General features: G+C 42.5%; 1 protein-coding gene across 2 annotated transcripts in view; it reads left to right on the forward strand.

The window, feature by feature from the left end:
- Positions 1–13670, forward strand: part of rnf152 (ring finger protein 152) — a 51968-nt gene that overhangs the window by 27490 nt on the left and 10808 nt on the right. Inside the window, exon 2 of one of the 2 annotated variants that reach the window (XM_023395102.2) lies at positions 4085–4191. The gene's annotated coding sequence lies outside the window, so the exon portion shown is untranslated. The remainder of the gene's footprint in view (positions 1–4084; positions 4192–13670) is intronic. The other variant, XM_023395103.2, reaches the window with a different exon arrangement.

The following is a 13670-nucleotide window of genomic DNA, read 5'->3' on the forward strand; positions in this document are numbered from 1 at the left end:
ACACACACACACACACACACACACACACACACACACACACAATGACAGACACCATCCAGCTTTAATCCTGACAAATTGCCACCGCGGGTGCTGGAGAGTCCCTTCCTAAAGGCCTGTATCTGCCTCGCCCGCCCGTTCGCCGGTGAACACAAGCGCAGAGATTCGTTTTCCAATCTATATCCTTCCCAACAGGGCCCATTATCTTAAGTGAGCGTCGATAGGAGGCTGAGAGGCGCGCTCTTTTTCTTCTCCGTGTACAAATGAGCAGCAGGAGTCGTTTCAGAGCTGCACTGTGTGAGTATGTGTGTGTGTCTCTTTTGACTTGTAACCCAGCTCTTGTAAGCACTGATGAATAACTGGCCTCGGTAATCTGCTGCAAATTTCTCCTGTATATGTATGCGTGTGAGAGAGCTGCAGGGCTTTGATGTCGGAGCTTCTGTTGTCATCCCTCATGTCATTACCGGCATCACAGGGTCCCGCTCAGCTGTCAGACGCACCAACGCTGCGCTCCCTTTAAAGACTGCGAGCTTGCCAGCCAGGGATAAGGCATGTAGGAATATCAAAGCCTATTTATTTGGCAACATCTGGGGACACTTTTTCTGGAGGATGACTGGAAGAGAAACTACGTCCTTAAAGCTGTCCTTAAAGTGGGAATTAGCAAGCCAAGAGAACTGTTTTGCTTTTTTTTTTTTTTCTTTATAAAGAGCTTGCAAAGCTGCCAGTCCCCATATATCACTGAGGACTGGCTTCTTATTTCACAACCACCCTGGTGTGTTTTCACTTCAGGAGAGAGAGCAGAGGCTTTAAGGCTGTGTTGGTGTGTTTGTGCAGAAGCTGAGGGCATATGGTGAGAGTTTCCACGTGTTTACACCCACAGCTCTTTGTCTTTTGCCTGGACCGCCGTGGAAAACTCTATATTTTTTTTCCCATTTGGATTCGGTCAGCTTAGACTGATGATAGAATGGTGTCAAAACAGTTGTGTTAATTCACCTGTGCATGATATTCCATGAGTTTATTGCGATTAATTCAACTTCCGCTGCACCATAAAAGCTGTGATTTGCAACATTGACTGTGAATCGCTGAACCAATCAAAACACATGCTATAGCTGCGGCCCGTGCATGAACGTGTGGGATTTAAGACTCCTAGACTGAACTGTTGATGGATTAGTTGGTTGAACGTTATTATGATTAGTTTTTAATGAGTGTTTTAGCTGTTTTCGCCTTGATTTTTATGAGATTCAGACCATTAATTGGATTGAAAATTGTGAGGCAAGTTCATTTGATCGATTTGGGCTGTTGTCCAACGCTGACCCATCCAGTTGTTGGAGGATGTTGAAGCTGCAACTCACTACTGTTTTTATTATTGAGTAATCGGTTAATCAGTTTGTCCATTAAAGGACAGTAAACAGTGAAAATACCTGTTGTCATATGTCTTGTTTTGTTGTTGTTTTGTTCGACCAACAGTCGAAAACACGACAATATTCAGTTTGATTTCGTGGGGGGGATGGGGGGGATGGGGGGGCCCTCAAATCCTCACAACTGTGGAGCTGGAAGAAGCTGAATTCAAATCTGAATCTCATTGCAGCTGAAGATGATATTGTGAAATTATCCTAGAGTCAAGCTGCTCTGCTAAAAATGTGAAGAATGTTTCTTAAAAATAAACTCTAGCTTCTGGTATTTCAGTAGTTCTGAGTAGGACTGAGAACGGCTGCTGTAGCTGATAAAAGGTGAGACATTATCTCTGTATTCACTTTGTTTGAAAGGACTCACTCGAGGAAAAGAAATCCATGTTTAAAATTCAAATTAACAGGTGGCCTTACAAGGACTGTGAGGTTGCCGCTACAGAAATGTAAATTAGCAGGAGGCTGACAGCTCCCCCACCTACAGTGTCAGTATGTGGTCCGTCCTGATGGATTTGTCAGAGGGAGACCTGACCCGTGACTCTGGAGCTACATGCCAATCAGCGCATCGACCCGTTTGTGTTTTCAGCGGCCGGAGGTGTCCGCGCTGACATCAGTCTCGGTGAAATATTCCTCTCCTTGGCTGAGTGTCAAACCCGTCCTCAGCCTCGGCGCTGTCTATCTCACTGAAAGAGATGAGCAGGGAGAAGGCGGGAGGGAGGAGGAGGAGGTGGAGGTTGGGGAGGGGAGGGGAGGGTGTTAAAATAGCCGATGGAAGACATCACGGCCATTTCTCAAACTCAGAGCTTGTAGTAGCAGGTGGGCCGGCAGCCGGCAGCCTCACTTCTTGGCTCTGCTCCTTACAGAAAGCTCAGAAGACGCTGCTGCTTACTTTACCTTGGTTTACAGCCTTTTATCATTAAGCTTGCCATTTAATCCTGCAGAAAAATAGCCTCTAATTGTGCCTGTGTAATGTGCATTATTTCAAGGTCCTTTTTTTAAATGTCTTTAGCAACACGTCCTCCATCCCCGTCTCCTTCCAGGGACACTACAGCTGTTACTGCATGATGTCTGCTATCTGTGCTGCTGTTTGCTCACTTTTCCTTGTTTTTAAGATTTCAATTTGCATGTTAAATAAAGGGATTAAATATTCCTAATTGGTTTATACTCAAAGGATTTAGGATTATAATAATGAAGTATTTTAACTTGCTTAAAAGTTGGAATTATCAGCGAAAAAAGTGAGCTTCCTTTTAAAGGACAGTCAAACTGGGACACGAGGAGCGTTTACCCCGCAACGCCTGCAGCCAGCTGCTGTTAAAAAAGCACCATTTATTAATAATGATGGAGCAGTCTATGGAGCGTTGATTCCTCATTGATAATTAAGAAAAATCAACGAGTCTCCGATGGATTGTGACTCTCCGTCTTTACAAATTCTGAATCAACGCACAAAAAAACGGCTATTGGTTTCTCCAAGTAGTTTTACAGGAGAGTGGAGTCGACCAATGATTTAACATTATTGGCTGATGTAATCAGGTCGAACCAATGGGCCGCTTGGCTTTATTTCATTTAATCAAGTTCAATCAATCAATCCCGACTAAAAGCATGTCTTCGCTTCCTGTTGTTTTAAAGCGTTGTCCTGTACGTCATAATAACTGATCTTTTTGGCCACTTGGGGGCAGCGTCAACAAGCTGTGAGCACAACATTGACATATCATCACCTTTTTTTAAGTGTTTATGGTCAACATGTTAGCAGGCAGGTTTGTATCTTACACAGCCGGCAGTTACAGAGCAACATCAACCTTCACTCGGGGGCGGTGTTCGTGTCAGGAGGGAAATATCTGTCTCTTTTGGCAAGACAGCTTTGTTTATACCAGAGTGTTTTACATAGGCAAAGAAAAGCAATAAAAACCAAAATTAAAATCGAACAGCCATACTGGGTTTCTGTTCTTCAAGATCAGAAATTTATTTTGACCTGAAACCAATTTATTATCTAGAAGCAGCACTTTAAAGTCTATAAGTAGTAATTGGAAGTCAGTGTAAAGACTTAAGAACAGGAGTGATGTGGCAGCAGCGTTCTGACCGATTCCTCATGGTTAACACCAGTGAGGAGACCATTAGAAAAGTCCACCCAGCTGGAGATGAAGGCATGAAGCAGCTGCTAAACGCTCCACTGTGTTCACCGGCCGGTCTCTAGCTGAGTCGTATCTGTTCTGCTGCTGAGCAGGTGGAGGACGGAGGGGTTTTGACGAGGTTTTCAGTTTCGGCATTTGATCTATTAGAAAACTTATAGTTCTGCTGCTGTTTTGTGCAGGTATAATGTATTACTTTGTAAGTAACTGTGCTCCTTTACTAATTACTTAACAGCAGAGGTCATTGGTAACATTCTTCACATAGACAGCCAGGTTCAGTCAAAAGGGGATTTAAACTACTCCAAAGCCCTAAAACCATCACATCATCTACTGTACGAACATGTTCAGAAAAAGAAAAAATGTCAGCTGACATGATGGAGAGGAGGTTGCGTTGCTCGATGTCCTCTCAGCTCCAGATTCCTCATAAGCAGCGATGACCGAAAACATGACGACCGCTCGCAGATGAAGCGAGTAGTGTTGATCATCTCCTAACGACTTACCAGTGGCTCAACTAGCAAAGTTGAATGAATATTCTCCTTCTTCTTCTTCTTTAAGGCAGAGAGGAGCAGCTTCCCCCCTCACCTCCAGCCCCTGCAACAAGCCAACACATCCTGGACCGGTCTACCCTCTGATCGCACAGAGAAGACCTCCATCAGACTCTGGTAAGACAGCGAACAAACCCAAATAGTCAAAGTATAATTATATAATATTGCAGGGAAATAGTATTTCTAAGAAATGTCTTCCTGTTGACACACTGACGCTGCAGCTCCTGTTTCTCCCGCTCTGATGAGATGATGTCAAAATTTAAATTAGTTAAACATTCAGAGCCCAGACTGCAGCTTTTTTTTTTCTTCTCCTGAGACTGAACTGTCATTTCGGATTTTCCGTCCGTCCAAATTGACACATTCTGGTTTTTACAAAGGAAACAGAGAGCGAGAGAGAGAGAGAAGAAAAGAAGCTGAGCTGGAAATCACATTACATGTCTCTGTGAGGATTTGGAGGCAAAACAACCTGTTGTTGTTCGTGTTGTTGTTGTTGTTGCCAAACCGAAAATCCTCGAGCAAGTGTCAAAGCGGCACATTTCTCTCCCATGCTGCATATTCAAAGTTCACACATCAATCTGTGAGTTATGTTGATAAATGACGGTGATGGAAAATTAATTTCACTTTTTTCATCACAGACGTGTGAAAGTCAAAAATTGGGATTAACATGAACCACCATCTAATCCAATCGTGAGGCTATAAAATATCCAGACATCTCTTCTGTCCTCAGATTGAGCTTGTGCCGCATACACCGGCCGTATTAATCATGTTTTGTGTTAGTGTCGTGTGCTCAGATAAAGTCTGCTTACACCGTCTTTATGCTGCTGATCCTAGATCGAAAAACTAAGCAGGGTAATTGTTTACTCTCTCTCTCTCTGCTGATTCCTGTGTCCCTTTAATGACTGCAGTCAGACTGTTTGCACGGTATGGATTACTGAACACACAGCCTCTCACTGATAGAGGATGCTGCACGTTTTCCAGTATCTGCTTTTAAATGTTACTATTGTTTTGATCGAAAGACAGATTTTTTTTTTTTTCTCAGCCTCCCATTGCCTGGCAACAGCACACACTCCATCAGCCTACAGCCTTGTTGTGGTACTCCAACCTCCTCATGTCCTTTCATGTAATTCAGAATGATACGCCCTGTTTAATTGGCATTTCAAATCTTGATTGCATTAAAAAGGGAAGTAGCTGTTATGGATAGGGTTTAGTGGGGTTCCGACATGATCAGAGCTAATGGGGGGGGAAAACGCCAGTCCAAAAGGGAAATAATCCGCCATTTAAATATGAGTCACACTGGAGAGGAAACTAATGCATGAAGGTTAAACTCCTTACTGAACAATATGGAAGCCATCATGTGCCTGTTAGTGAAGGGCCAGGGACGGTTGCACAGTGTGTAATGTAACATGTGAGAGTATAGTCGTGTGTTTTTATTGATATGAGGATGACCTTCACAGCAAAAGATTTGAGGAAGAAAACATGTTCACATCTGTTCAGTTTGTTTGCATGTATTTTCATATTTTTTTAATTGTAGTTCTTTGTCTTTTAATGCTTCATATGATATTTGAACCCCTCCCATGACAACCTTGTTAACATGTCCATATGGTGTTTTTTAACATAATACAAGACATATTATGAGTGAAATAAACAGTCAACGTGTATTTATGACTGATGTGCTTCCAGCCACAGTTTTCTGGTGGGAAAAATCACATTAAACAAACTGTTAATGATAGCAGAGTATTTTTTTTTTTACAGAGTTTAAAACATGTTTGTAGAGAAACTTTAATATTAAGCCAGTGCCAAACTGCCACAGTGTTGGAAGTTATTTAAAATATCATTTTATCATTTAGTATTCAAATTTCCATTCATTTGAACTAAGGGGCCTAAACTAAACCATGAAATTGTTTTAAATATTTACTCCTTTGCTTTGTGTTTTTTTTTTTTTTTTTTTTTTTTTTTTTTTTAATTTGGCCAAAGCAGAATATATAAAATAATACATTTCAAAATTCATTTTGTCTCCACTGACTCCCACTGTGGTTTCTCTGGTGTAAGAGTCTTCAGTTGGGGGGAGTTTACTGTGGTGTGTCCCACCCACCAACAGCACAGACGGGCTCTGTAACCTGCACCAAGTAAACAAGCTATAGGTGTGTCTGAGATTCTTCAGTAAAACACACGGACCAAACAGCTGAGAGGTTCATCAGTCTGCTCCAGAAAAACAGGTTACTGACTGTTTTACTGCCTCAGGCCACAGAGCAGAGAAAGGGGCGGGTCTGACTGTCGGTGGTGGACTTTGACATGATTCACTTTACTGTGTTGATTATATTTATGATTTGGGGCGTCACATCTGTTCTCCTCATCTGGGTGAGTTGCTGTTGTTTGTGGCGTTGAAGGATTTTAATCATATGTCATCACATTGTCTCCTGTTGTTCTGATTGGGAACATGCATTTTTTCGTGTTTTCTGCAGTAGTTGCAGTAGTTGCAGCAGAAGTTAAGAAGTTGGTACAACAACACAGTAGATTTTGTGTTTTCATGGGATTTTGGGGGTTTTTCTAGTGACCTGAATCTGTTGTCCTCAGTCATCCATTATGTGCTCCTTGCTGACTGTCCAGATTAAATTCTGATAGTTATAATGTTTGGTTTGTCTAGTCTGGGTTTCACCAATTGTTTGGTCTTTTCCCACCTTAACATTGTTTTTAGCAGTTGCTAAAAAACAGTTGACAACTGCGACCGTTCATGTTTTCCAAACTGCATATAGGACAGGTTTGAAGATTTCAGTGTCTGGTCAGAACTATACTGACTTACAAAGTCAGTCAGTCAGTTCAGTTTGTTACCACATAAATAAAAACTTAACACCAGATAAACTAGTCCTTCTAAAGGCTAACTAGGGTTGAACAGGTGTTTTCAGCCTCTGACTACAGAGATTAATGTAATTTCATGTGGTTAATTCACATATCTAAATGTATTTAATTGTAAATCAATTTATTAAACTTGCGTATTAGTTCAAATGGACCAACAATCTGAAAAATTAAAGATGAATAATCATAATAATAATAATAATGATAATAAACTTCAAACCTTTTTTGTTACTTCTCTCTGCTGTTGTAGAGTAGAACACATGCTTATATAAGAACTGTAAATAAATGCTCAACAATTAAGACTGTGCGTAAAATTAAGTTGTCAGAAAGTGCTAAAAGACACCCAAGCAGGCAGTTCATCAAAAAAAAAAAAAGCAAATTCTCTCAGGTAGGTTCATCCTTGGTTTCCTCAGGCTTGCCACTGATTCTCTTCGCCTGACAACTCCGTTTCCCTGTTGAGAACACACATCTGTGTGTGTGTGTGTGGGAGAGATTGCTTTGTGTTGTAGATGATGTCGCCTGCCTCATTTGTTTGGGTTTGCCCATAATTAACGTGTCAAAGCACCAGCGATGGCTTTGAGGTGTTAACGCTGACAAGGTGACATGAAACAGTTTGACAGCAACTCTAAAAATGTGCCGCGCCGTCGCCTCGTCACCTCGTCACCCTCTGGTCCCCCCCACCCCACCCACCCTGAGAATCACAGAGCAACGCTTTGACAAAATATGGCAACTTCTGTCTCCTAGCAACACGCTACATTTCCCGTCTTGTGGTTCAAATTGACTGAAAGACTCTTGAAGGTGTTAGCTCGCAGCGTTGCCGTAAGTGCGATACATGTGCGAGTCGCGGTGCAGGTTGAACAGAAGACAATAAATGTCGACGCAGGCAGTTTTAAGCATTTGAGTGAAGGGGTTTTTTGGGTTTTTTTTTTCCTGAACATTTACCTGCTGAGCTTCTGAAAAACTCAAGCTGTTTCCTATTACGCCCGTGTAATGGAAGTGCTGCAAACACACATTCAGAGAAAGGGGCAGGGCACACACACTCCTGGTGTGCTGCTTGCTGATGTGCGAATGATCTCGTACTCAGTCGCAAGAACAGGGGGTTAGGGTGCGTTCGCTACCTGCTGCGTGCCCTGTGTGCTGGGAGGTAAAAATCTGCCCTCCCGGGTAACACCTCACCAGGAATGACTCTTATTTACTACTTCCTATCAGACTTAAAAAGCATGAACCCAGACTTCCAGGTAGAGTCGTGAGATCGCAAGCTCTTTTCCATAAAACTTGGATTTTCAAACATGTTTTCAGAGCCATCTCCTCTGGAGGAACTGAGCCTAGAGGCCTGTCCTTAGCAGTAAATTTTTATCACCTTCCTCTGTGGTGAACTCTGTTATTTAATAAGTGAATCGAAGTGTTTCATTCCACAGCGAGATATACTCCATTTGAAGAAATGAGACCTGCTCTTACAAAATGATTTCTGGCTTGAGAGGAAAAAAGCACATTACGGCCCCCGGTAAAAGTTATGAGTCATCTAAAGACCACTTTCACTTATGAAATGTTTTTTCAAGAGAGTCATCTTTTGTTTTTGAAACATTGCTTGAAACTTTTCAGGATGTAATTTTTATTTCCAAAAAAAAAAAACCCAAACATTGACAGCGCCATTGTCCCACAGTTAATAGTTTTTAAATAATCCTCATTTACATAGTTTCCATAAGCAGCCTCGTCGCAGATTAGCTTAATTAAAAGTGTCAGCGCCGTTTGAAGTTTTGGCAGAGCCGCTGTGCTCCCCTTTATCTCAGACCTCCTGGATCTTTATTTGGATCTGTAGATGGAGATCAGGCCTCGGGGCTGCTGAAATCACAGCATTCACCTCTTTCATCTGCTTTGAAAATTGCTCAGTTTCTCAGTGTAGAGAGACGCCTTTCATCAAAGAGCGGCAGAAGGCCGGTGATTTGTTTTGCTGATGAGAGTTTTTTGGACTCTGTGTGACCTCGCTGAGGATTGATGGGAAATGGCGTAGGAGCATCAGCGATATGCCGCCAACCTGCCACTCACAGGCGTACGGGTTGGTGAGCTCAGGCCGACATGCATGCACGTGCACAAACACAGTCACAGATTAATTAAATAGTCCAACTTTATATTTACTGTGTGTGAAGACATTTTTTTTCTGTTGCAGCCATGTTTTCCAGCCACCTCAAATTTAATGAATAAATTAGCCCAAATCTTGCCAATGGGTGTGAATCTGGCTTTAAAGGTCAGGATTTTATAGTTCATCCATTTCTGAATCGGCGGTTTAAAAAGAAAAAAAAAAAAATTAAAGTGCATCCCTCACTCTATCAATCCCCCTATCTCCTCCGTTTTTCATGACAGAGCATCAAAAACAAATTACGGCTGACATTATTGCAATTTAAATTCTCACTGGCCTGGCTTTTTAATAATAGATGTGACAGAATCGCAAAAGACTTTGCAGGCAAATCTAACCTCAGATCATCTCAAAGCTGTATGTTTATCATTGGTTTGGTTTTTTTTTTTTTTTTGCTGATGGGTCATAGCTTAACAAACGTGCCTCTTTTTGTTCAGCTACTGGTGCTGAGCATGTTTTAAAGGAGAAGAGGAGTCGTAATGATTATGACAGGAGCAAAGGGAAAAGTGCAGTGATGTAGTATAAAGAGAAAGATGTCGGGGTGGATGGAGGAGTATGACACAGGAGCGCTGTGTTCGACTCCCATGCGGAAGTAGCAGTTTATGATGTTTCTATTATCCATGACCGTTCAACAAAGTTGAAACCACGTTGTTATTATTGTAACCATGACAACAATCATCATCTAATGTTGAGGAAATTCTTACTTTAACCCACATCACGAACTTTTCTAACCAAGCATTTTTAGTGCCTACACCTAGCCCCAAGCCATGACCATTATCATAGTATCCACGGCAACAAAAGTAGGTACACCGCTCTCGGCACAGTCCGCTTGTTTATTATTGTAACCATGACAGCCAAGGTCTTGGTACACTCATATGGGTCATATCAGAGGGTTGAAAACAGCGATCTATACGGTCATTCATGTCGGAGGACTTGTTGGTTTAAACATATCGTTTCATTTCCTTCTAGAAGTAGCTACTTCTATATTTTCTGATTTATTTTTCCTGGTTTTGAGATTTTTGCTTCCTCCACATCGGAGAAAAGAGACTGGACTCGTTTGAGCTCCACTCTGGATCATCCACAGACCTCAATGTCAGCCGTTTTTTGTTGGAACTACTTTTTCGAAAAGAAATTAAACCCCCCTAAAAGCGAGAGAGAGCAAGCTCTTTCAAGTAAAGTCACTCACCTGTCTCACTCGAAAACCCTTTTCGTTCTAGTCTGTGAAAGAGGAGACACTCCCTCGTGTTGTACCTCTGATGGATTTCTTGTTTATGATGGTTGACTCTAGAAAGAGTCTCCCAACTGTTTGAGGGACTGACTGATGGTGTTGTTTTGGATCGATGGCGCATTTTCTGCTGTGAAACTCCATTACGGCTGCAGAAGAAATACCTCAACATGACACCGCTGACATCGGGCCAGTTATATCTTTGGGAAACCTGACTGAAGCAAAGCTTTAACAGCTTTTCAACGCTCGGATCGTGTAACAGAACTGCTTTTTGTAAACAGTGGATCTGACTCTGCGTTCAGTACCAGCTTCACTTGTTAGGTTAACTTCTGTAAACTCATCCAGTTTCATACGTTTCCTCTCTCTTTTGGTAAAGGGAGTTATGTGCTTCTATGCGTTAATTCAGTTGTTACCTCATTATCAAGCCATGGAAAACATTTCTCTCAGTCACAGTAGTTGTCATTAATGTAATATGTGTTTGAGGACATTCTGACTACAGAGGTAATTCAATCAGCTCTGCCCCTCTATTTTCCTGGGTGCGTTTGTTGTTTAAGCCTGGAAAAGGTCGTCTGTAGTTAAATATTGGTTTTAGAGAATGAAACCAAATACCTGGAGAGATGTACTGGATGAACACTGCTGTCCTCTCGCACTCTGCCAGTCTTCTTTGGCTGGGCGACCTCCCAGCGGTGCGGGAGTTAGTGTGGCGCCCCGTCACGCTCGGGCGGATCTGTGGGGGCCAAGCCCATCCAGCAGCCCCTGCCAGCTCTGACGCTCGCTGGCTCCTCAGGCTGGAAATTGCCATAATGTGTCCTGCAGTGGTCGGCTGCACAGGCCTCTATCAGGGGCTCCATCTGTGCTGAGCCCACACACACACACACACACACACACACACACACACACACGCACAATGCAACACTCATTACACTTGGTGGTGGTGCATACAGCAGAGATGTCACATTATAACAAAAAGCTTAAACACTAATGTGGTCTTTCCACCACTCTTTAAAAAACCTGCTGCAGGGATTTGCTCCCATTCAGCCACAAGCGCATCAGTGAGGTCCAACACTGATGCTCGTGATGTGTCGGGTAGGGTCAAGGTCAGGGCTCTGACCATCAAACCGGGAAAACCATTTCTTTATGGAGCTGCTCATGTTGAAACAGGAAAGGGCCAAACACAAACTACTGGCACAGTATTTTCTAAAATATCGTCGTACACGTCAGGAGCTACTGTAGCTGACACGCTAACAAACCCAGCCAACCAGTAACAGGTCGTCCAGCGAGTTTGGTTGCTCACTGGACGACCATGACTCAGCGCTAAGCCGCAATACCCGACCCCACGTCGGATTATTTGCCTGCCGTTCCCTCGAGGTTCAGCAAATGTCGGGATGAGCTGCTGTTGGTCGGAGGTGCGAATTTGCATGTCAGAGAGTTCACCAAAGTTGAGACTCTGATTCTGAAAATCTGCAGATCTCTCTTACTGCAATGAATTGAAACCGGGGTCAGGACTTGTACACTTGCGAGGAGCCTCATTGTTATGCAGTAATTCCCTTGCATTAACCTCTAAGTCACGGCTGTGTTCGGCCTAATCCCAGTTGATTTTGCAAAAAATGTTGTCACTTTTTTTTTTCTTCCTCTAATTGGTCCTCACAAAAATAGACATAGATGTTTAAAAGACACATATCCATACTGTACGCTGCGACCTATTCTCAAGGACGCACTTCTTTGTCCTTCTCGCCTGTGCAGTTAACATGGGGACGTTTATGAAAAATGGGTTGCAGTTTAAGTTAATTGATGAGTTCTGGATTAACACACATGCACACACAGCATAAAAAGCCCCGAATTAGCTGCTGTTGCCCTTTAGCCTCAGCAGCTCCTGCGTGACTGCTATAGCTGCTAAATGTACTCTGGAGGAGATGTGTTGACTCCCATCCAAAGTTTTGATGTGTGGGCGAGGAAATCGACACACCAGCTATATGCAAATGGTGGCTGAGTACGCTGCCCACAGTCATGACTGCGGAGGAGAGCACGTTTGATTCGGTATGTTTTGTTTACACTGTAGAATATATGTTGCTGCAGAAAATCCCGTGTTTGAGATTAATCGACCGCTTTAGCTTTTATCCGCTGATGAACTGCTCTCATGTCAAGTGAAAAAAACAGAGAGATTAAGATTCATTTCGTACCTTGAAATACAGAAGTGACAGGCATAGAACCAACACGCGCAACACCTGTATCACAGCACAGCGCTTTTATCTGTCATTTGAATGAGTGAGTGGCCATTGAAGCATAATGGAATATATTAGAAATGTGATGCCACAAATTGCATGGACAGACTACAAATGGAGCTGTTCGGCTTTCATTTTCCTGCCATATTTAAAAGTGAGAAGAGTGTGTGTGTCTTTGCTCCTGTCAGTATTCAGTATCTGATGAAGGCTGGATAGATCAAAACATTTTTGGAAGGAAAGAAGAGGAGTCATGCAACTTTACAAATTCAGTCTTTCTCTGTTGATATCTATTCTCATGAGGGAACCGGTAAATATAAGCATCAGTGCAGATGTTATTCTCAGTGCGGCCTGGAGTTTTCAACCTTGTTTGTCTGAAACGGATTTAAATGAAATTTGGAAGTTCAGCCTTGGGCTCAGGGACAATTTCTTTAAAAATGATTTTGTAAAATTGCCAGATGGCGTGTTTTTTGTAGATGAAAGTGGGGAGAATTCTGCCACATTTGCTGCCACACAATTTATGCCTGTGTGATTGTTGAATGTAAATCCAGATCCAGATGCAAATAAATCACAGATGATACAGTATAATTGGAGGATATTGGCTTGTTACAGTCAGTATTATTGGTATTTATGTTGGCAGCAGGGCCGTAACAAAGGATCTAAGTCATGAGTGCCCTCCTATATCCTAATATATATATTTATTTGGATTTTTCCTATTAATTATTATTATCAGTCAATTTGATCAAGTTTCTAAAATTCCCAAATTCCACTCCAAAAACTATGACCACAACTACGAAAACAATTTGCGCCCATGTTGCAGTTTATTCGGTGTCACCTGAGTTGAGACGTCACAGCCTGAAAAGTCTTGATCAGTTCAACGTCTTTGCACGTGTTCGATGTGAACACACACTCTGTAGCAGACCAGCATTATATGAACAGTTCCATCACACTGTACATCATCATCATCATCGTCGTCGTCGTCATCATCTCGCTGACATTTCAGTGGTTCACACCACCTCAGGGTTTGCAGATTAACTAGCTTCTCCTCCTCCATGCTGCTCACAGCCCACCTCCTCCTGCTGCTGCTTCCAGGTAGTTTATTACATCGAGCTGTGTGTGTGTGTGTGTGTGTGTGTGTGTGTGTGTGTGTGTGTGTGTGTGTGTG

Source organism: Seriola lalandi, unplaced genomic scaffold (genome assembly GCF_002814215.2).
Source record: "Seriola lalandi dorsalis isolate HSWRI2012SDOR001 ecotype SW California unplaced genomic scaffold, Sedor1 jcf7180002054956, whole genome shotgun sequence".
NCBI lineage: Eukaryota > Metazoa > Chordata > Actinopteri > Carangiformes > Carangidae > Seriola > Seriola lalandi.